This window comes from Crocodylus porosus, unplaced genomic scaffold (assembly GCF_001723895.1).
Source record: "Crocodylus porosus isolate Cpor-Errol unplaced genomic scaffold, CroPor_comp1, whole genome shotgun sequence".
In the NCBI taxonomy this organism is placed as follows: domain Eukaryota; kingdom Metazoa; phylum Chordata; order Crocodylia; family Crocodylidae; genus Crocodylus; species Crocodylus porosus.
Genome location: NW_017728906.1, coordinates 136,021,277 through 136,043,240, shown reverse-complemented (window position 1 = coordinate 136,043,240; position 21,964 = coordinate 136,021,277).

The window sequence follows — 21,964 nt, the reverse complement described above, 5'->3', positions numbered from 1 at the left end:
GCAACAGACACCTTGAGATAGTCATTGATGGTATTGACATACCCTCTTAGCTGGAATTACATTTTTTGAAATATGTGGCCTCTCTGCCCAAATTTTGATTCAGTAAAGGAACATACAGTATCAGGGCTCCAGTATACCTTTCTTTGTCATTCTTCCTCCCCCCCCCCGTCTTCTTCTTGGTCTCAGGGTCAAAAAGAAAGGTGTCTTTGCAAACTATTTTTTGTAGGTACACACAACCATACATCATGACTGAACACAAGGGCCTTTTCCATATGAAGAGGTACCTTCAAAGTATGCTTACACAACCACCCAACACCCACCTCACATATGCCATCAATGTCATTTTCACTTAAAATTGCACCAATGACATTAGGGCTGTGCTGTCTTCAGGTGTCTGTTGCTATTTGTCATCATACACTTCAGTCTCTTAAGAATGCCATTTCCAATTAGGCAGAAGAATAATTTTGATGGAGAAAGGATTTATTGTATTGTACTTTACAGTAAGTTTTGTTGGTGGCAAGAATTTTTCTAAGGCATTTTTCTTTTCAGGTATTATTTTCTAAAGGACTTTGATTTTGATCAGTTTGCTTTATACACATAAATACTCAATTTATCCTTTATGTGCACACATTCACAAAACAATTTATACTGAGAGAATCTACACAAGTATTTACTGCGCATTAAATTTACTACTCGGTAATTTACTGCTCAGTAAGTGGGAATAGGGCTGGCGCCTACAAGTGCAGGCAACCTGTGACTAGATTTAGTTCCAAGTCAGAGCAGCCTGTCATGTACCCCTGTGGCCACAGGAGCTCCTACCTCCAGTCACATGGCTGCCAGCACTTGTTAGGCATGCTGAAGCCAGAGGCAGCTACCAGCACTTGGCAGCCATCTTAAATGGACACACCCACCCTCTGATCCTTGCCCAGCCCCTCCTTTGCACAGGAGCTGCATGCCTAGAGCAGGGGCAGCACATGACAGCTTCCTCTCTGCCCACCCCGCCTCCCCAAACCACCCTTGTCCCTGCCCCTGCCAGTGGCTCCCAGTGCTGCACTGCTCCAGCCGAGTCCCTGACAGCAATGACCAGTACCCTACACTGCTACTGGCCATGGTGCTGGCCCTGCTGGCCCCACCAGTGCTCCCTGCCCAGGTCCCAGGACAGCCACGCACCAGCCAGCCAGGCCCAGGGCGCCAGCTATGGGAGGCTCACCTCCTCCTCCTGCACTCCCTGCTCCAGCCCACCTGCCCCACTGCCCAGACTCCCCCAAACCCCTACCCACCACTAGCACCACTCCAAGACACACACATAGGAGAAATTGTACAAATTTTATTAATACAACCCCTCCCTCCCTCCTCAGTCAACAAACACAGCCCCTTCCCTCCTTCACCCCCCCTACACACAGTGTCCCTCCACCAGCCTCCCGACCATGAACAATGAAAACTCTGTTCTCTGAACTTCACACATACTTCATGTATCTGATCCTGTGCTGCAAGGGAATGGGGGTAGGGGGCACCCAGGGTGGAGAGCCCAGTGGCAGGTGGCCAGTACTGCAGCCACAGTCAGTTCCTGCCTGGGTCCAGGGGCTACAGGCTGAGAGGCTGGGGCAGGGGGCCAAGGGTGGGGCAGCCCTGGGAAGCCAGTTGCTGCTTCAGAAGCTCCCTGTGCCACTGCTCCAGGCTTCCCAACTTGGTCCAGTGGGCATGGCAAGCCTGCAGCTCCTCTTCCTCCCAGGGCCAGCCCCCTGCCAAGTCTCCACTGCATCCCAAGCATGCCCCTGCTGCATGGGATCCTGAGCAACAACAGTGTAGAGGGCAAGCCCAGCCTGCACTGCAGTGGCTACCAGTGTCTGGAGGGTGATCTGTCATAGAACGACATACTCATGACCCTGGCTGCTGTGAAGGAGATCACCACAGAAATCAATGCCTTCCGTGGGACACAAGAAGCCTGCACCCCCCCAGCTATGGGGACACAGGCTGCTCAATAAAGTTCTGACTGGTGTTCTGCCTCTTTGAATGTGGTGGGGGGGGAATCTGGGGCCAGAGAAGAGTGGGCAGGCTGGGCAAGAAGCAGAGGCCAGGGCTGGAGCCAAGGCTAGAGCCAGAGGCAGGGGTAGAGGTGGGGACAGGGACCGGGGCTAGGAGGGCTTACCCCTCAGTGCGAGACTTACCATGATTCCAGGGCCAGTGAGGCTCGTGGCTCAGAGCAGGGCTCTTTGTCCCAGGTAACGTCTGGCTCCACCCAGTGTCCATGGCCTCTGGTGGACTGGGGGCCAGCGCCTAGCCACCCCCCCATACACGCACACATACACCCCCCAGGGAAGAGCTGGTGCTGCTGGTAGCTGGCAGTAGCATGACCAGCCACTACCTGTAAGTAGTTAATGTTAAAAAGGGTGTAAAAGGGTGGTGCTGAAGCCAAGGCACTTCCTCCCAGCAGGATCTGCAGGCCTGGTGGGATCACAGCACTGAGCAAGGGGTGAAGCAAACTGCAGCCCTTTGCACATTCACCTGTGGCCAAGCAGCAGCTTTGGAACAAGATAGACACAGCAAACACATCCTGGGGGCTGTCCAGGGGAGCATATGGAGCCTGCTGGAGTGCTGCAGCTGCAAGCAGCTCCTGCTGGCTCTCTGGAGTATGTGCTCCAAGGCACAAAGTGTCTTCAGGCTTTTAAACCCTGCAGCTAGGGGCTTACAGAAAGAGGGCAAGTCAGGAGCCCTGGGTCTGCATTCTGTCTGCCCCCCTAGTGGCTGGGCAGACCCAGCCAGGAAGTTCCTGCATTACTGTGCAGTAACTAATTGGGCATAACTACCACCATGTCTTGAGCTGAACTGAATTCAATCAGTAGGAGTCACAGCATGATTAATGGACTGCGTTCTACTAGGAACTTGGGCATTTCTCCAGCACCAGTCTGGATCACAACAGAACTTAGGTGGTAGTCACGAACCTTGATCACTTCTGAGCCTGAGTGAAGACACCTAGAAGGTTTTGCCATGTCTAAAATGAGCATGGTAAACAATTGAACCGTGCAGCTGGTCCTATAAAAAAAATATTACCAGTAATATTTTTTGGCATTTAACATGGTTATGATTGATGGAGCAGGGCCAAGCTGAATCAGACTTTAAAATGTATGTGTTTGTAGAACCAATCTTGATCTGGCCCTACAATCAGCTACATATGCCAATATTTTCAATAATAGCCTTGGCATGACAAGGTGCTCAAATACTGTCAAAATTACTACAGAGTGTTTTGGTATTGTTTGAGTTTCATAGTAGTGAAGCTAGTCTCCTGGACAGCCAGCTATGTGGAGTCAAGAGGAAAATGGAAAGCTAGGATGAGTATTGCTCAATGAGACAAATATGGGCTGGATGATAGAGGAGCTATTTTGGTATGCTGACAAGATAAAACATTCTGGTTTGTGAGTTTTTTCTGTACTTCCTATTTTTCCAAAGTCAATCAGTTTTTCTGCATTTTTATGTAATAGTGTACTTATTTCTGATCATTTGAATGAGTACAAATTTGGACTCCTTTGTATGTCACATAATGAAGTACATAATGTCTTAGTAACATTATTTTTTCACCTGTCACACTGAACTACAAAGTGTAAGGCACCAAAACAAAATGGCATACATTGCTGGTAGAGAAAAAAAAATTTTTTTTTAATTTAAAATTTATTACAATACTGGAGAAATCTTATTTGCTATATTTGAATTTTAACATCTCCTACTATAATTTATACACATGTAGAAAACATTAACTTCATAAATATCAGTTGATATTATATTATTTCTATTATTGCTGACATTAAGGAGTGGTCTTCCCATGAAGTCCCCTTTACATAAAATATATAGTTATTAAAATTAATAGGGCACTACTTTGAGATCACCACTTTCTAAACCTTTGCCTTCTGATCATGACAATAAAAAAAATTGAGGATCCCCCTTAGATCCCAGTCATGGTCAGTGAAACTTACTAGTGTAGAAAATTCCATATGGGTTTTAGTTTTATTTTTCTCCAAAAAATATAAATTAATTTTGTTCTGAATCCAGGGCTTTTTGTTTCATGAGGATAAACCCAACTTTTATCATCCCCATGTTTCTCAGATGGTGTTAAATTTTTATGTGTAATCAGGTGTGGAGAAGAAGCAGCATGGGAAGTACTTACCAAGAGCCAGCCGGAGCCAGTGAAGGAGAGAAGAATTCCCTGGTAGCCATGGTTCTGGAGTAGCTGCTCCATGACACTAGAGCAGCCGTGGGGAAAAAAAAAAAAAGCAGAAACACAGAAGTGGGGAAGAAGGAAGAGTGCAAGGAAGTGCAGAGGGAGTTGCTGGGTCCCAAGACCTGAGAAAGAGGATGGGACATCTTCAGCAGCAGCAAGCCAGTGGCCAACTGGCTGAGGAGCTCTGAAGAGCTCCATTAAGCTGGGTGTAATGTCCCAGCCCCAGACAGGATATAGCTGTCTCCTGGCCCAGTGCTCCCTGTCAGCCACTGGGCTAACATCCCAGCAGGAGTCTATTGCAGGGCCCAAGGAAGTGGGAAAAAATTTTGCCATTAGCAGCAAATCTACTCCTACTTCCCTGCATGTGTAGATGCCTGCCTGGCAGCATTTACTTGTGAATAGTTTACTCATGAGTAAACTGATCTCAGATCAAATGCATGTGTAGATACGCCCAGACATAATTATCCCAACAGCTGGTTTCTGAAGCTGCTGAGAAATGTATCCATGTAACTCTTAGGATAATCAGGTCCAAAATTTATTCCATTGCAGAGGAAATGACTATCATAAACCACGGCCTACTAAAAATGTGTTGTTTCAATATTTGTTAAACAATTTGTTAACCATTTGGGGTTATTCACCACACTTTTAGGACCAAAGGAAGGGGGTATTCCCTTGATTTTCAATGGGAACTGGATATCTAATTCTTTCCACCTTTAAGAAAATATCAGTTGTTATTTTTGGTAGGAGATACCTTCATATCTTGAAGACAATGTATAACAATATGACCTCTTAGTACATATGGAATGTACTTTCTGAAAAAGTAGGTGGAAACTGCGATGACGTGAAATATAGTTTAAGGATGATACTTCATTTTTTCAACTTACGTAACTGGTTGATTATCCACACTTTATTTTAGCCTTGTTAGTTCCATGTAGAACAAGTTGTTCAATATTTGTAAGAATGGATTCCTGAACAATTCCGCAGAGTCACTGATGGAATGTATTTCTTAGCTCAGTGTGGTTATCTTGCCTCTAAACTTTTAAATATTTAAAGAGATATTAATTCCAGCCATTCTGAAACTCACTTAAAATGCTAGCACGACTCTTCTACTTTGTTTTCCTTTTTTAGCAGTCAGTCCAAAAACTGGCATCATTCTTCCATAGAGAGGCAAATGTGTATTCTCTAGATCTGTGTTTCCCAAATTTGGTGTCACAAGTACAAGAAGAATTAAGCTATTTGGACTTGTGCAACAAATGGCATTCTGATCTAACTAAAAGTGAAGACATCTGTGTGAAAACTCTGAAACATCTTTTTAATTTGTACTGAAGATGAAAAGACAAAATAATAGCTTTAGGCATTTTATTCAGTAAGCATAAGTACAAACTGGGTGTGTGTACACGATACGCTTACTATGCAGTAGCCTAATAACACTGTGCAGTAACATACCAGGCAAAAACCATGCTAATACCCTACTGTGCAGCGTTATTAGGCTACTGCACAATTAATTGTAGTTAATGTGCATTTAGTTAGTAGTTTAGTACGTACTAAACTAAATGCTCAGCGACTACCGCATATTAATGAATGTGTCGATGTGACCACTATAACCCAAATAATATCACTGGCTCTAGCCCATTAAGCTGCAAAGATAACACGCAACAACATGCTGCCTATTACACTCCTTACCATTCCGTTGTGTGTTGGGGGCATGATTGAAAAGGTTATCTTGATTCAGAATGGAATGTATGATCGTCTTGTGATAGGTTATATCGGATTTGTATTTCTGGAACAACAAACTTAATGCTTGTGAAGATAAGTGTCATGATCTAGGACCATTAGAATCACCACTACCTACAACTAGATTTGCGTGTTGAAATCTATGAAGGCTTGGAAATCCATTCATTTTCACCCTGGGAACTAATAGGCTAGATGTTTATAGCCACTATATATGTTTAATTACTGGCATAAGATGGAATGTCTCTTATCCAAATTATTTGTTTTCAGTGAAGTCCAAGATACTTCTTGACCCTTGGACATTTGGGTGAGTTTCTTAAACTTAGGTAAAATTTCATGGTGATGTAATTCACCCACATAAGAGATTTTAGCATTTTTAGCTTTGGGGGAACTAGACCTACAGATTTTTAGCCTTATTTATTTGAGACTAAGGTGAACGAAAGAATTGGAGATAGGCATCTTGTTAAAATCAGTTCTTATCCAAACCAAATCTTCTCTCAAATCAGACACAAATACGAATATTAAACACCCATGCAGAACCTTTTGGTACTATCTTCTCAGCCTCCCCACCCCAGTGGTATTTCCAAGGTCAGAGGGTAAGACAATAAAATACAGCTCTGCATACACTTTTGACTACAGAACACCACTTCATGATTCTGAATAACAGATTATTTCCTTTGCAGGATATAAATGCTAAGCCCTTCCCTTCCCCCCAACCCTCTGGCATTCCAGCTGAGATAATCAGGAGAAAGGGACTTGGCATCCAATGCAAATGTGAAACAGGATGGTGCAAAGCTGCTTACCAAGCTGTTAGAAACAGGGGGAAAACAAGGATCTGCACCAGAGAAAGATGTTAATCTTATCTGCACTGATATAAAGGAAGAAAAAGGCAGATGTTAAGAGGATAATTTGGGGGATCTGGAAATACTGGCAGCTAGTTCAGAAATGGTAAATTAAATTAAGTACAGGAGAATAACGACATCCTTCAAAACAGAACAGGACAGAGCACTCAAATAAAGAAAGCATCATTAGAATGTGGATACATTCACTCTGCAGGTGACTTTTCCTTTATGCTGAGGACTCTCTTGGTTAAAATTATCCATTGTATCCATTTCTGACTTCTGTTAAAAATCACCTGCAGCTCTGTAGAGTTTTCAGTCTTGTGGAGATAATAGCAGGGAAAAAGAGCAGTTAGGAAACGATGAAGGGAAAGAGAATAAGCTCCCAGAGAATAAGATAGAATTGTTCTGTTACACAATATATTAGTTAAAAATGAATTAAATGGAGAAAACGAGAAGGTACCTTATTGCTGCAGTGTAGTAGAGTACTGTCAGCTGAACATTTTTGAGTTTTTTCAGCTTTAGACTTCCTACAATACCTATCAATGAAGCACAACTGGTGGTCAGAAGCAGAAGTGTAGTAGTCAACTTACCTAAGAGAAGTGGATGCATGGGGAAATCTATAGAAAGAAGATATAGTATTCAGGAAAATTGGGAATGTTAAAATAAACTGTAAAGGCAAAGACAGTGTTACAAATGGGGAGGGTTTATACACTGGCAGTAATAAGATTCTCTTTTTCTCTCTCTTTTTAGACTGCAGCTATTTATCTGCTTAGGATAAGAAGACAGCGAAAGAGAAGAGTCCTGTGAATGCATGCATTGCACATGTTAAATAATTTACATTAAACTTTCCAGAGGTAACTGTTGGCTTAAATGTTGGCTGTGTTTTTTTAAGGACAATAACACAGCATAACATTTGTGGGCCTGATTCAGATCTGAGTTATTATTGGAACAGTGGTTCCAATCCTTTTAGACTCAAGGCACCAGCTCTTTGAAAATGCCAGGTCTTAGTTTTTACTCATTTTTGATTCCAGGAAAATAAGAGAGCAATTGTTCTGTTGCAAAGAACCATAAGGACTGCAACAGGACAGAAAGTTTATAGTACTATGAATTCCTATTTGAAATCTCTGGGTTTATCACACCTAATTGTGCTAATACTGTATGGCACCCCGTGGCACCCCTGAAAGGATTTCAAGGCACCTATCATAATGAGAACTGGTCTAAAGTTCTCAGATAATAAAGTATGATGATATTTTAATTGAAAAAAAATACTATGATTCAAATATTGCCTATATTTTGGTGGTTTAAGCAGTTGTAGAACTGGATTTTTAAAATATTTTTAATTAAAGCAAAATAAAAAATAAGTAAAAAAAGAGAAACCCTCAAAAAATATGTACCAGTGTTTTGAACATTTTGTTTGCTATGTTATCTAGGTAAGATTATTTCATTTCATGGAGTGTTCCCACAACCATTTCATTCACACGTCTTTATCAGATACCTTATATGATTCTGCATGAGGATGCAGACATGAGTTACTGTACTGCCCACCCTAAATGCTTAAAAGAAAACTCAAATAAGGTTTGCAAAATCATGCATTCAAAAATCATAGATTTTTTTTAAATAGTAGAATTTGTGTCTTTTTGCTTTACCCTGTTTTTGTTGACTGTAAAGCATCACATTTTCAAGCATTCTTTGGTAAATATATAAAGCAGCAGAGAACTCATGTAATAATATGATTCTGGAAGATTTAAAGAGAAAAATATTTTAAGACACATGATTTAATCATAATAATTTATAACATTGGCCATATATGGAGGTAGAGTAAAGAAGAACATACATTATTGTAGTTTTCAGGGTGTTTCTGAGTGTGGTATCTACATATAAAACTACAAGTACTTTGAACAGTAGATAACAAATGAAGAAACATTACTGACCAGGCCCTGATAGGGCACATCTACAAACGCAAATAAGCACGACAAAATTTAATGTGCATTAAGCAGTGATTTTTGGCAGGGGTCTACACACCCAGGGACTTGGCACTAAAATTAGTCCCAAGCCCCTCCAGTCCCTGTGGCCACCAGAGGGAGCTTTGGCCTCTGGCCACATAGCTGCCAGCACTTTAATCCCAAATTGAAGCCAGAAGAGGATGCCAGCCAGGACCCCTAGGGCTGGGCAGACCAGGCACAAAAGTTACTGTTGGGTCACGTCTACATGTGTGTTAATGCACTTTAACTAATCGTGCCTAAATTTGCTACCTGCATTTGCAGGTAGCAAATTTAGGTGCAATTAGCCTAAGTTAATGCACATAAAGGATGTGCACATATAGACCCATGCCTTTAATTCACTTAGGCTCATGTGCATTAAAGTGTCTCATGTAGACATGCCCACAGGTTATACTATGTTGTACCACAGGCCTACATACCCCAATATTCTGTATTTCACAGTGGCACAAAGTGGATGGTCAGCAGGAGAGTTTATGCAGGGGCTAGCCAGACTGACATATCCCAGTCCCCCTTTCCTTTACAGCTGGGAACATTTAGAGGCCCGGGAAGTTTTAATTTGGAGGTCGGAGACATAGCTATCATGTTCAATATCCACTGATGGACATGTTCTGCCAGGACTTGCGTAATCCTCCTCTGAACTTGGTTAATTCTAACATTGACTTTTCTGGTTTCTGAAGTTTCAGAATAATGATGGATACCTATGCAATGCAATGTCTGGGGGAGCTGTGGAATGTATTAAGAAGTTTTGAAATGTAATGTGCTATACTTGATCTAATGTGCTGAATGTACCACAGTCTACCTAGGGGAAGAACTCAGAGCATATTTTCATTGTTTCATATGTTCATTGACTTTTTGGAGCACCATTTTTTGGAAGTAAAAAATATAACTGTATTAAATTATTTCACAAACATGTTTGCTTGTGTTCTGAATCCCACTGAAGTCTCACAATCAGTTGAAATTAAACTCAAACAAAAGCAAAATGTCAATAGGAATCTCAAAATATACTGAAAATCAATTCACAAAAGAGAAAAAAATGGCCACATTAACTTGGATTCCTATTACCACAGGAGATGTAGGTTTCTTTGCATTGAGTGAAGCACATTTATGGGGCCTGTTGCTACTTCTGTTGCTGTTTCTCTGGGTTGCTGGACAGCAGGAAGTTTTCTGACAAACATCTATTCTCATAGCTGTGACCAAAAACATGAATATAGATATATCATGGTCTACAAAAAACTTTTTTATCCTTAAATTGTCAAAGATATGAACAATAATTCACAAAAGATGAAGTGGAATTGATCTAAGTTATGCAGTTTTCTGTAAATGGTGGCGTTTAGATAGGTAGCAAACAGAACATACATGGGTGTGGGGGTGGGGGCATGCAGCCTGCTTATCTTAGACAACGTTCCACCATTTCTAAACCAGTCTATATGTGCCTAACTTCTGTTACAGGTATAGACTGGTTTCCAATCACTCGTACCAGTAAAAGTGTAATGTCTGTACCTGGCCTAAACGAACAGATTTAGGCCCTGATCCTATATTTAATTGCATGTTTAATTTTACTGTTGTGACTAGTCTCATTCTAGTCAAAGGGTTTTACTGCAGAAACAAAGATAAGCATTAAACAGAATACTTTCAGGATTACAGTCTTATATAGGAAGCTATATGTTCTAATCTTTTTGTTTTACTTTTATACAGCATAATAGATACTCTATGCATAATATAGTACACGATACAAAATATTGCAAATTAAGTATAGAAAGAGTATAAAATAAGCATCCTCTATTTTTATTCTTTTAGTAAACCACAATTTTGACAAACTGATCCAATTTCCACCTTTTATAAGCCTTTTGACCTCACAGGAGTCACATTCTTATTCCACAAAGGTTCAGTTTGGCATTAAGACTTCAAGTCAATAAAAATATTATTAATAGAGGCATTAAATATTATGATGCCTGTGTCATTTAACACCAGAAAAAGCAACCTTCTGAAGTTGCAGAGAACAGCATATATTTACCCAAATATGATTTATGTTGAAAATAAGCTAGATGGTGCTAAAGCATATTAATATCTTGCTATAAACTTACTGATTCTGGACTGTTTGGACTATATCCTCTTGTTGATCTGACAGTCTTAGGATATATGAGACTGTTAAAGTATAATCTGCATTTGAACTTGAGAAAATGACTATAACTGACCAAAAATTGATGGAGCACTTTTGTCTTGGAAAATGCAGTTTACATGAAGCTGAAATGGTTGCAGGAGCATATGCAGTTCACTACCATTTTTGACAAGAGAAAATTAAATATTTTGCTTTGATTTTCTCATTTTATTTTGATGACAGCAACACAATTTATCTAATGATAACATATATTATTTTACTATGTTAATATGGTCAAAATAGTATTTTGCATATTATTAGTTTCATTATTATCTAAGGAAAACAAGTTGATGTTTTAGTGAGATACTTCTTTCAGAATTTCCATTCCATTCTTACATGTTTTGAAAGCAAATTTCTAAATGTCAGGATTTCCAAAAGAATATCAATTCTGTCATCATCTTACACAGTAGGTTTGTTCTGTTCATGTAGACACACCCATAGTGCTGCCCATAGTGTTTTATGTAGTTCCTTTCTTCTATTACCAAATAAAGTTCTACTGCTTTCCCTCCCATCTACAAGTGATGAGCCAATAAAGCTTAAGATAAGGAACTGCATTGCATTCTTTTGTGTGTGTGTATTTGTAGCCCTGACCTATGTCATGTGGCTTAAACTTGCATGAGCCTATACACAAGGAGGGTTTCAGGAGTGTCACTGAAGGCATAATTTCTGTATGCTGTAGCTACCCTTACATAAGCAGATAGCATGTGGCTAAATGTCATCCTCCATTTTGGAGCATAGGGTGAGGTCTCCAGGAGCTGAAAAGAATGTAACACTACAGCTTACAAGCATATTCTTATTGTACTGTAATGACTAAAAAATATATTTTAATAGTTGGGTACAACCACTCCACATGGAACCAGGAGTGAATAGATTTGAGAGCACCCAGGAGTAACATGCACAGTTCTATAGGAACATATAACCTACACATATATATCCAGTAAGGACTGACAATACAAAAGCAAGAGGAGATTTATAGTTTGGAGACATTGTGGAGTCATTTTAAACAAGATTCTTATTGTATATGACTAAAGGGATGCAGACACAGTAAATGGTATTAGGAAAGTGGCATCATTACTAACTGTAGCTGTTAAAGACGCCCATAATAGCTTCTAGCTTTCCACATGGCAACATTGCTGACTTTTTAGAGAAACCTAGCACAGTTCAAGCCTTACTGTACCCAGAAAAAAGTGGGGGAGAAGAAAACTACAAAGTATGTCGCTTCTACACAAAAACAGAAAACCTATAAGGAGATTTTGAAGATTATGTTACAATCCCAAATGTTTAGTATTTTAGAATTTCCAGCATTAGAAAATTACTGACAGTGGACAACAGCAATGAAAAAGGACAAGTGGGTTTATACAGATATTGTGAGTAAATCTAGAAAAAAAGTCACACAAATCAACAAAGTGGCACATTAGTTAAGGGAAGGCTATGCATTTGAAGAAGCTTCAAGAACCATGAGACTGTCCCACACAGGCATAAGATGGGTCTGAGAGGAAAGTTGTTTGAGAAAAAAAAAGAAGAGAAAGGAAGCACTTGGAAACCTTACAAGAGACAAAGAGCTCAGATAGTATGGAAGTGAGTATGTATATATAGACAGTGTATAGCATTTAGATAAAAGTAAAGATTTAACCATAAATGTAATTTTTTGACCAAAAAAAAAAAAGCAAACAACTGCAAATTGTACACATAGAAAAATAATTCAGAGATAGCTCCAGTAATAAATGATAAGTAAGTGTTAGACACCACAGATAGATGGGGAAGAGATCACTGGGTACATCTACATGTGCACCTGGCTAAGCAGTTGTTACTGCACAGTCATTTAGCACTTGCTAAAGCTAACACTTAGCTAAAGCAAGTGCTAAATGACTGTGCAGTAACTACCATTACTGCCCAGTCCTGGAGTGTCATGGGTCATTTCTGACCTTACTGTGCAATAGCAATGATCTCCTGTGCAGTAGCATCGGTGTCACAGTTCATGCCTGCTGATGCTATGTCACCATAGCGACAAGCTAGGTCTCTGTAGCTTGTCGCTATGGGGACATAGCATCTGGCAGACATTTGGCAGCAGGAGATTGGTGGCAGTGTTAACTGCTTCAGCTCAGAGAATAGTTAACACTGCTACCACTCCCCCACAGCCATATTTATGGACCTGTGGGAGCCTGACAAGCCAGCTGGCATGTTTCTGTAGGTCAAATCTGACCTGTGGGACAGAGGTCGAACACTACTGAACTAGAGAATACAGTAGAATCATAGAAACATATAATAATAGAAAATTAGGGTTGGAAGGGACCCCAGGAAGTCATCTAGTCCAACCTCCTGCTCAAAGCAGGACCTTCCCCAACCAGATCATTTCAGTCAGGGCTTTGTCAAGCTGGGCCCTAAAAGCCTCCAAGGATGGAGATTCCACCACCTCTCTAGGTAACCTGTTCCAGTGCTTTACCATCCTCCTAATGAGAAAGTTTTTCTATATCCAACTTCAAACTCCCTTGCTGCAACTCGATACCATTGTTCCTTGTTCTGCCATCTGCCACCACTGAAACAGCCATCTTCTTTGGAATCACTCTTGAGCTATTTAAAGGCCGCTATCAAATCCCCTCTCACTTTTCTCTTCTTCAAACTAAATAAACCCAGTTCACTCAGCCTCTCCTCACAAGTCATGGGTTCCAGTCCCCTCACCATTTTTGTTGCTCTCTGCTGGACTCTCTCCAACTTGTCCACATCCTTTCTATAGTGTGGGGGAGGGGGGGCAAGAACTGAACAGAGTACTCCAGATGTGGCTCACCAGTGAAGAATAGAGTAGAATAATTGCTTCCCTGTATCTGTTGGCAACACTCTTACTAATGCAGCCTAGTGTGCTGTTATCCTGCTTGGTAACAAGGGCACACTTCTGATTCATATCCAGGTTATTATCTACTGTAATCTCCAGATCCTTTTCTGAAGAGCTGCTGCTTAGTCAGGCCGTGCCCAAGCTGTAGTGTAGCCCAGGCTGTAGGATTCTTGTGTGCTAAGTGTAGGACTTTGCAATTGTTCTTGCTCAACCTCCTGAGAATTTTTTGGCCCAATCCTCCAATTTGTCTTGGCCACTCTGACTTCTAGCCCTACCATCCAGTGTATCTACTAAATGCCCCAGCTTGGTGCCATATGTGAACTCAATGAAGATGCAATCCATCCCATCTTACAGATCTTTAAAGAAGATATTAAATAAAACTGGTCCTAGGACCAACCCCTGGAGCACTCCACTTGATACCAGGTGCCAGCTAGACATTGATTAACAGCCATTGAGCCCAACAATCCAGCCACTTTTCTGTACATATTACATTCCATTCATCCAACCCATAGTTCCTCAGATTGCTTACAAGAATGCTGTTGGAGAAGGTAACAAAAGCCTAAAGTCAAGGTATATAATGCCCACTGCTTTCCTCACATTCACAGAGCCAGTTATCTCATCATAGAAGGTAATCAGGTTGGTCAGACATGACTTGCCTTTGGTGAATGCATGCTGATTGTTCCTAATCACCTTCTTTTCCTCCAAGTACTTAGAACTGGATTCTTTAAGGACCTGGTCCATGATTTTTCTGGGGACCAAGGTAAGGCTGACTGGTCCATAGTTCCTTAGATCCTCCTCCTTCTCTTTCATAAAGATGGGCAGTATATTTGCCTTTTTCTAATTGCCCAGAACCTCCCCCAACCATAACGAGTTTTCAAAGATAATGGTCAGTGGCTCTGCAATCACATTATCCAACTCCCTCAGCACCCTTGGGTGCATTGCATCCAGTCCCATGGATTAGTGTCCCATTTGTTCAATTCCATGGATTATCTGTCACTAGGTTACCTCCCCCATTCAGTAAGGGACCCATACTTTCTCTGACATTCCTCTTGTTGCTAACACACTTGTAGAGTGTACCCTTCTTGATACTCTTCATGTTCCTCGCTAGCTGCAACTCCAGTTCCACTTTGGTCTTGCTGACTTCACCCCTGCATGCACGAGGAATATTCTTATACTCCTCCCAAGTTGTTGGTCCAAGCTTCCACTTCTTATAGGCTTCCTTTTTGTGTTTAAACTCACTGAAGAGTTCTCTGCTAAGCCAAGCTGGTTGCTTGCCACATTTGCTATTCTTCCAACATATTGGGATGGTTTGCTCCTGTGCCCTCAGTAAGGTCTCTTTAAAATACAACCAGCTCTCCTGGACTCCTTTCCCCTTCAGACTGGCCTCCCAGGGGATTCTGCCCATCAGTTCCCTGAGGGAATCAAAATCTGATTTTCTGAAGTCCAGGGTCCCTATTCTGCCACTGTACCTTGCTTCCTTTTGACAGGATCCTGAACTTAATCATTCCATGGTCACTGCTGCCCAACTTTCCATCCACTTCTAAATCCCCCACCAATTCTTCCCTGTTTGTGAACAGTAGCTCAAGAAGATCACAGCCCTTAGTTGGTCTCTTCAACACTTGCACCATGAAGTTGTCTCCAATGCTTTCCAAAGCATCCTGGATTTCCTGTGCATTGCTGTATTGCCCTCCCAGCAAATGTCAGCGTAAATGAAGTCTCTGAGTACACTGAATCAACACCAGAGACTAAAAGGTGAACTACAATCTAAACTGAACTACAATCTAAAAAAAATTATAAGCAGTTTGACATTAAACTCATGTCAGTACATGCTTCCTTCTCAAGCGGTAAGTGGTATGAGGAAAAGGAGGATCAAGATCATGAATATTTGTCCAGCTACTCTTTAAGTAAATACTCACTTAAGGGGCACATCTACGCATGTATATTACTACATGTGATGTAATAAACTCTGGCGCTTATTACAATAGAGTTTATTGCTTCCAGGTACATGTTTACACATGCATCCAGGTCCACAGCACATTGAGCTAGGCTGGAGCTGCCCCAGCTGGCAGAGGGTTCAGGGGGGTTAGCCTACCAGCCCTGGGCTACTCCCCACAGTGCTTTGGAGAGGCTGGCTGGGACATGGGAGAGCTTCAACGCAGAGCTAGCCAGCAGGCATCTCCTGCACTGAAGCACCCTCATGCCCCAGCCAGCTGGAGCAGTGTCTACACATGTGCTACTGTGGAGTTTTTTACTTAGCAGCAAGATAGTATTTAAAAGTACTGTCCTTCTGTAGAGTAAATTAGTTTATTCCAGGCTAATAGGGATGCATATGTAGGTGTGTAATGTTTACTGCTACATCATAAACATCTCATGTAGATGCGCCCAAGCATGCATGACAGGTGCCTTCTGGCTCTGGCGGGGAGGGGGGTACAAGTGGCCAATCACCAATGGGGGGAATCCCCCAGTGACTTATGGATGACTGGGGGGAGTACCCCAGTGGCCAATCATTGGTGCTTCTCAGGGGAGCACTAGCTGGTACTCTGGCCCTCACTGGCCGGGGAGTGAAATCTCAGGGGGTGCACGTGCCCCCCCTCATTCTCCATCCCACACACATCTTCTATACACCCAAGGATAAGTTGAAATCAGCAACCAAGACTTTCAGGAAAGAAGCTTTAAAAGGAGTTACAAATTCCTCAGACCAGCTACAACTAGAACCAGACTTTCAGCATCCATATTTGACCAACCAGGGGTCACTCCTGAACAGAATCACAAATTAAAGAAAGTGCAGACTTCAAAGGAAATATTGTGATTAGAGGCTTTGTGAACACAAATTTATAAAAAATATAAATAGGGAAAGTTGCTTGGAACAGCTGCTAACTCTCTCTAAGGCTGTAGGAGATAGCTGCAGATATCAAGGGTCAAATATCATTTTGGAAGGCAGGATTATTTTCTGCAGGGGGCAAAAGAGAGCTGCACTTGCAACAGGCTCTCCTTGCTGTGATATAAAATATTTAAATAATGATAATAATTGTTAAATGCAACCTTGTCATGCTTTAATGAGAAGAAAAATTCAATTTGTTCTGTAAAACCTTTATTATTTATGATACTGTGCAAGATGGAAAGCAATCTGGTTTGACTCCCAAATCCCATCTTGAATTTTTCAGTCTATAAGTTGGTACAGAACAGCGTTTTTTTCTTATGAACTGAGCAAATTTCATTTGAAATCACTGGTTAACAATAGGAATAAAACCTGAGGATTACTTTGTATAAGTCTTCAAAGTACAGCTGGACTTCAGACTGCTGGAATCATCCTATTGCTTCTTCCAAATAATACTGCAATTGTCCTAAGAGAGTAATTCAAATACTATTCAGCATATATCAGCATGCTCACAAGGCTGTATTATAAGCATATATAATTTAGGGAAGAATAGAAATACCTAGATATACATGTAATGCATGTAAGTTTCAAAGAAAAATCGCAACTAGCAAATATTTTGTTCTCCTTCTACTTTTGATCCTTTTTAAAATCTGCTGGTTAGGTCACTTGCCCAAGGAGGAGGAGACTGAGGATTTTAGCACCCGAAGTGGGTCTGTGCTTGCAACTACCACTTCCTATCAAGGAGTTAAGAAATCAGATCATGGACTAGACATTACCTAAAGCATCCCTACCCCTCCTCTTAAAGCTGCACCACTGGACAGCCACAAAGAAAGATAGGGGAAGTGATTGAAGTCATTATCATAAAAAATAGCACCCACTGTCAAGAGCAGAAAACTAACTAATAACATCTGAGCCATCTTAGTTAAACAGTTATTAAGAATTTATCATAAATTCCTCACTTAGCTGAGGATAGGGTTTTCATGATCAACCCCTCTCATTAACATGTACCCAATCAGGTTGTAGACAGATGCATGCCATTAATAATTGTGTATATTATATTGTAACTTGGGGAAGTGGGAAATAATTGACCTGAGCTGTTGGAAGAACTGAACAAGAGTTTAGAGTTCCTAGAACAGTCCTATACCCATCCTTCCAAATCTAAGGTTTTTCTTCTTTGCTTTTTTTTTTGTTTCTTTGTTTGGGGGGAGGGGGGAAGGATGTTGCATTTTCATTACCTGATCTGAATGCTAGAGACACTTGTGTTTAATTTTCCAGTAAAGTCATTCTCTTAAGATTAGATAAGTGAGGGGGTTTTTTTTTAATTCCAGGGCCCTGCCTGACAAAGTACTGTTCCCTTTTCCCAATTTGAAGATAGAGGGCTTCCCTTACATGGTAAGTACTAAAATAGCATATAGGAATTGCCTATTTAACATCACCCTGCCCCCTCCCCCCCCGAAGTCAGAAAGTTAAGGACTAAGACACCAGAAAAAAGAACCCAGGGCCTATAGATCTTGAGATGGGCAACATAGGAGAGTAATTTTTTTTTATTTTTGTGAGGATTAGGGATGTTTCAGGAGAAGACTATAAATTGTGATAAGGATCTACCTAAATTACAGTGCAAGTGCACTGCACAGTGACTCCTTTAATATTGTTCTTTTTACCACATGCCCCTTGACACCACTGATTGGCTGAGAAGTCCTGGTGGCCCCCCTACTCACTCCTGATCTTCTGGGAGGCAAAACCTGTGGTATAAATGTGCTGTGGTTTTTACTTCCAGGCTAATTAGCAGCCAGTAGCAGGGCTACCAGGGTGGGGCAGCACACAGGAAAAAGAGCAAGTTTAAAGCAGCTGCTGCTCAGTGGACTTCCACCATGATGTAAGTAGGTCCCTACACATTGATCTAACTATAGAGCCACAGTGACCATTGTAACTGAGGTTGGTTGCAGATATGAAAAAAGAAAACGAAACGATGCTTTACTTTGAACTCAGGGTGGTCCTGTGCCAAGCCCAGAGCATGCCCAGAAAAGGCATTGCATTAGTTGGACCTGACTTACCCCACATCTGAACAGACTGAATTAGCTTTAGATAAAAGCACCAGAAAGCCCTATTGAAGCACCTGATCTATACAGATGCTGTGGAGCTGAGTCCAATTAACCCACTTCTTCTGGCAAAGCACTTTTTTCATGCATGTCAGCAGTATGAATATCTGTTAACATCTTCACGATATCCCTTTGAGTAAGGGAAAGGAACAATGTTTCTCTTACTATTGCTTTTTAAGGTGATTGGGAATCCTGGTTTTCTCTGCAAAAAAAAAAAAAAGTAGCAAAAAACAAAAAACCCAATTTTCAGATTAAAAAAAGTAACCCAACATCGACATTTTTCTGTGATCAAAGTGAAACACCACTATTTGGGTGGGTTTTTTTGAGGGCAGGGATTCAGATATATATTTAATTTTGATCACAGAAAAATGTGGATTTGGGGTTACTTTTTTTTAATCCAAAAATTGGGGATTTTTTTTTTTAAGTAGAGAAAACCAGGATCCCTGGTGATGATGCAATAGTCTCTTACTAATTTTGAAGTGTGAACACTCAGCAAATACTTGTAATAAGACTTGTCTGAAAGACCAGACAAGTGCTAGAGATGCAGACACAATTGCAAGTAGAAGAAGTGGGATTGCCAATGGTCATTGCAGGTTGTTGTATTCCTATTTTGCACTGCTCTCATTTTCTACACGAGGCATCAATGTGCTCTATTTCAGAACGGTGTTTGGCAACATTACAAATGAGCCATTACCTGGCAGTAATGGGATAGCTGTTGTTTTCCAAATTTTAGGGTCTGCCTAATATTCTATTGTTTGACTTGAAGATCTTTGTGTAGTTGACAACTATGGGAATTGGTTCCTTCCTTTACCTGAACTTAAGGTACAAACTTGAATATTCACATGGACATTGGCCATATGAAAAAGCTGTCCACACCATCACAGCTGAACTTTTATAACTGAGCTCTCAACACTGAACATTTCACAGTATTTAAGAATCTTGGTGCTGGGAGTCTTGTTCTGTCATTCAGTTTTGCAGACAGAAAGAAGACAGAACAAATTAAACTAACCAAGCCTTACAGTGTCAGTTATATGTTTTCCATGTTCACAACCATACACAAGATTATGAGCATCATTGCCTAATAAGCATCAAACTCAGTGCTTATTTTTGCACCTTTATTGTTCCACAGGCAGTGTGATAGCATTCCAAATGCACAGCTGGCCTTGGCTATGGAGTGGGTTTTAATGTATTACAGCAGAGTAAATGCTGGATGACAACAGAGGTACTTGGCCCAACTCAAGCAATCTCTGTGCAAGTAATTTATGTGAGCAGCAAACACCAGGAGTTTTGTGTACAACCAGCAGCTAACCTACACAGACATCAGTTGGGGTGATCAGTAAGGAGCAAAGGATATGTTGATTTTCACTTATCACAGAAAGAAAAGCAGCTCTGGTCTCTGTTGGCTTTTTTAATTTAAGATGTTACATTTACTGATCTTTATTAAGGATAGGTAATACAGCCAAACTAAAAACTAAATCTAGATTGAAATAACTAGTTGATCAATTTCAGGAGTTCAACTTCATTCAACTTTAGTCTCTCTCAGCCTCCAGAGGCTGGGCTTCGCAGGCACTTTCTGTAGCATCTTTCCCAGAACTGTAAATGAATGTGCAGATGGACTGACAGCCTTTCTGATTGAGTTTGAAAAGGTAACCAAGTTTTTTTCTTCTTCCACGCATAGTAATGTGAGAGAAAAAACAACCAAATTCTAAAGCTTTAGACATTTAGAATGGATGGATCAGCTCTGCTGTTAGTACAGTGACATGTTCATTGACTCAGAGTCTGTCCTGTTGTTTTTCTATTCAAAGCATGCTTGATAGAGCCCCCCAGAAATCTAAATAATTTAAAATCAAAATTGGAGATTAAGCTGTGCAAAATTTCAACATTTAAAAGAAATATTAAACTTTAAACATTTTAAAGATAAAGTGATGGAATGATTTATTTCTACCCTTAGCATAGAGATATGCTGTCAGATCCGCAGCTAGTATAAGTGGAGCTTTGCCACACCAGCTAAAGATTTGACCTATATAACCTTGAGATACTTTAAAATCCATATGCTCCTGGCCCTGTGAGGGGAGCTGTCATCACAAGATCCAGACAGCCCACTTTGTCTGAAAATAGAAAAAGGTATCATTAACGGCTAGTGACCAGGGACCCTGGTTTTCTCCAATTAAAAAAAAGTAACCCAAAATCCACATTTTTCCATGATTAACATGAAACACCACCAGTGTCATCTTAACCTTAACACTAAGTCAAAAAAATAAATTTTGGAGAAGAAGGAACCACCCATCTTTGTCAATTTACATTTATTTGACCAAAGTGAAATAGAATCACACTTAGGTTCCAAAACCTGACAAGATGATGGCTGTGGGTGACCATGTACTGAACTGGCCCAACACAAGTCAGGAGAGTAGTTGTGGTTTCTTCTGGAAGAGTGGAATGTGCTGTGGTGCTTGGGGTTGTGACTGAGAACAAGATCATTTTGTGAGGCCTAGATTGCAAGTTGTTCACCAATGGCATCTATGTCTGTGTAGCTCCAGGCTATGTGGTGGCTGTTAAAAGTCTCCAGTGTAGATGGCTGGATCAGGCAGAGTTGGTAGAACTTTTTGGGCCCAGTTGACTTTTAGAGGATTGTAGACATTTGCAGCCCCAAAACCACCAACCTGGATGGTATCACAGAGGTTGGTGGACATCAGCTGGACTATGTCATGATGTCAGACCAGACATATGTGACTCAGCCATGCTGTCTTATGTTCCACATCCTAAGTCAGTCAAATCCTCCAATTTTGTAGCTTCAGCAGATGAAACGTCCATCTCTTATAGACATACAATGTCAACAGCATGTCAGTGAGCAAGAACACAGATTAGGTTTCACTTACCAGCTGACAGACCCTCAACGTTAAGTTGTAAGATTCTGAGTGCAGACATGAAAGCCATAAGATTGCATGACATCTGGGTAGTCAGTGGCTGTAGCACTGGGATTCCTCAAAAAGTTCTCAGAATTTGGTTCACTAAAAGGATCACTAGTTTTCCTGGTATGGACCAGGGTCTGTTGGTTGGCATAACATAAACACTGATCCATTGCTAACTGCAGCAGTGTATGATACTACTTGGCACACCAGTCTGCTCATAAAAATAGCAAGACCCCTACCTGCATGCGTCTGACATTGTCAAACTGCTCCTTCACAATAGACAGTTTAGGGTGTGCATGGGTGA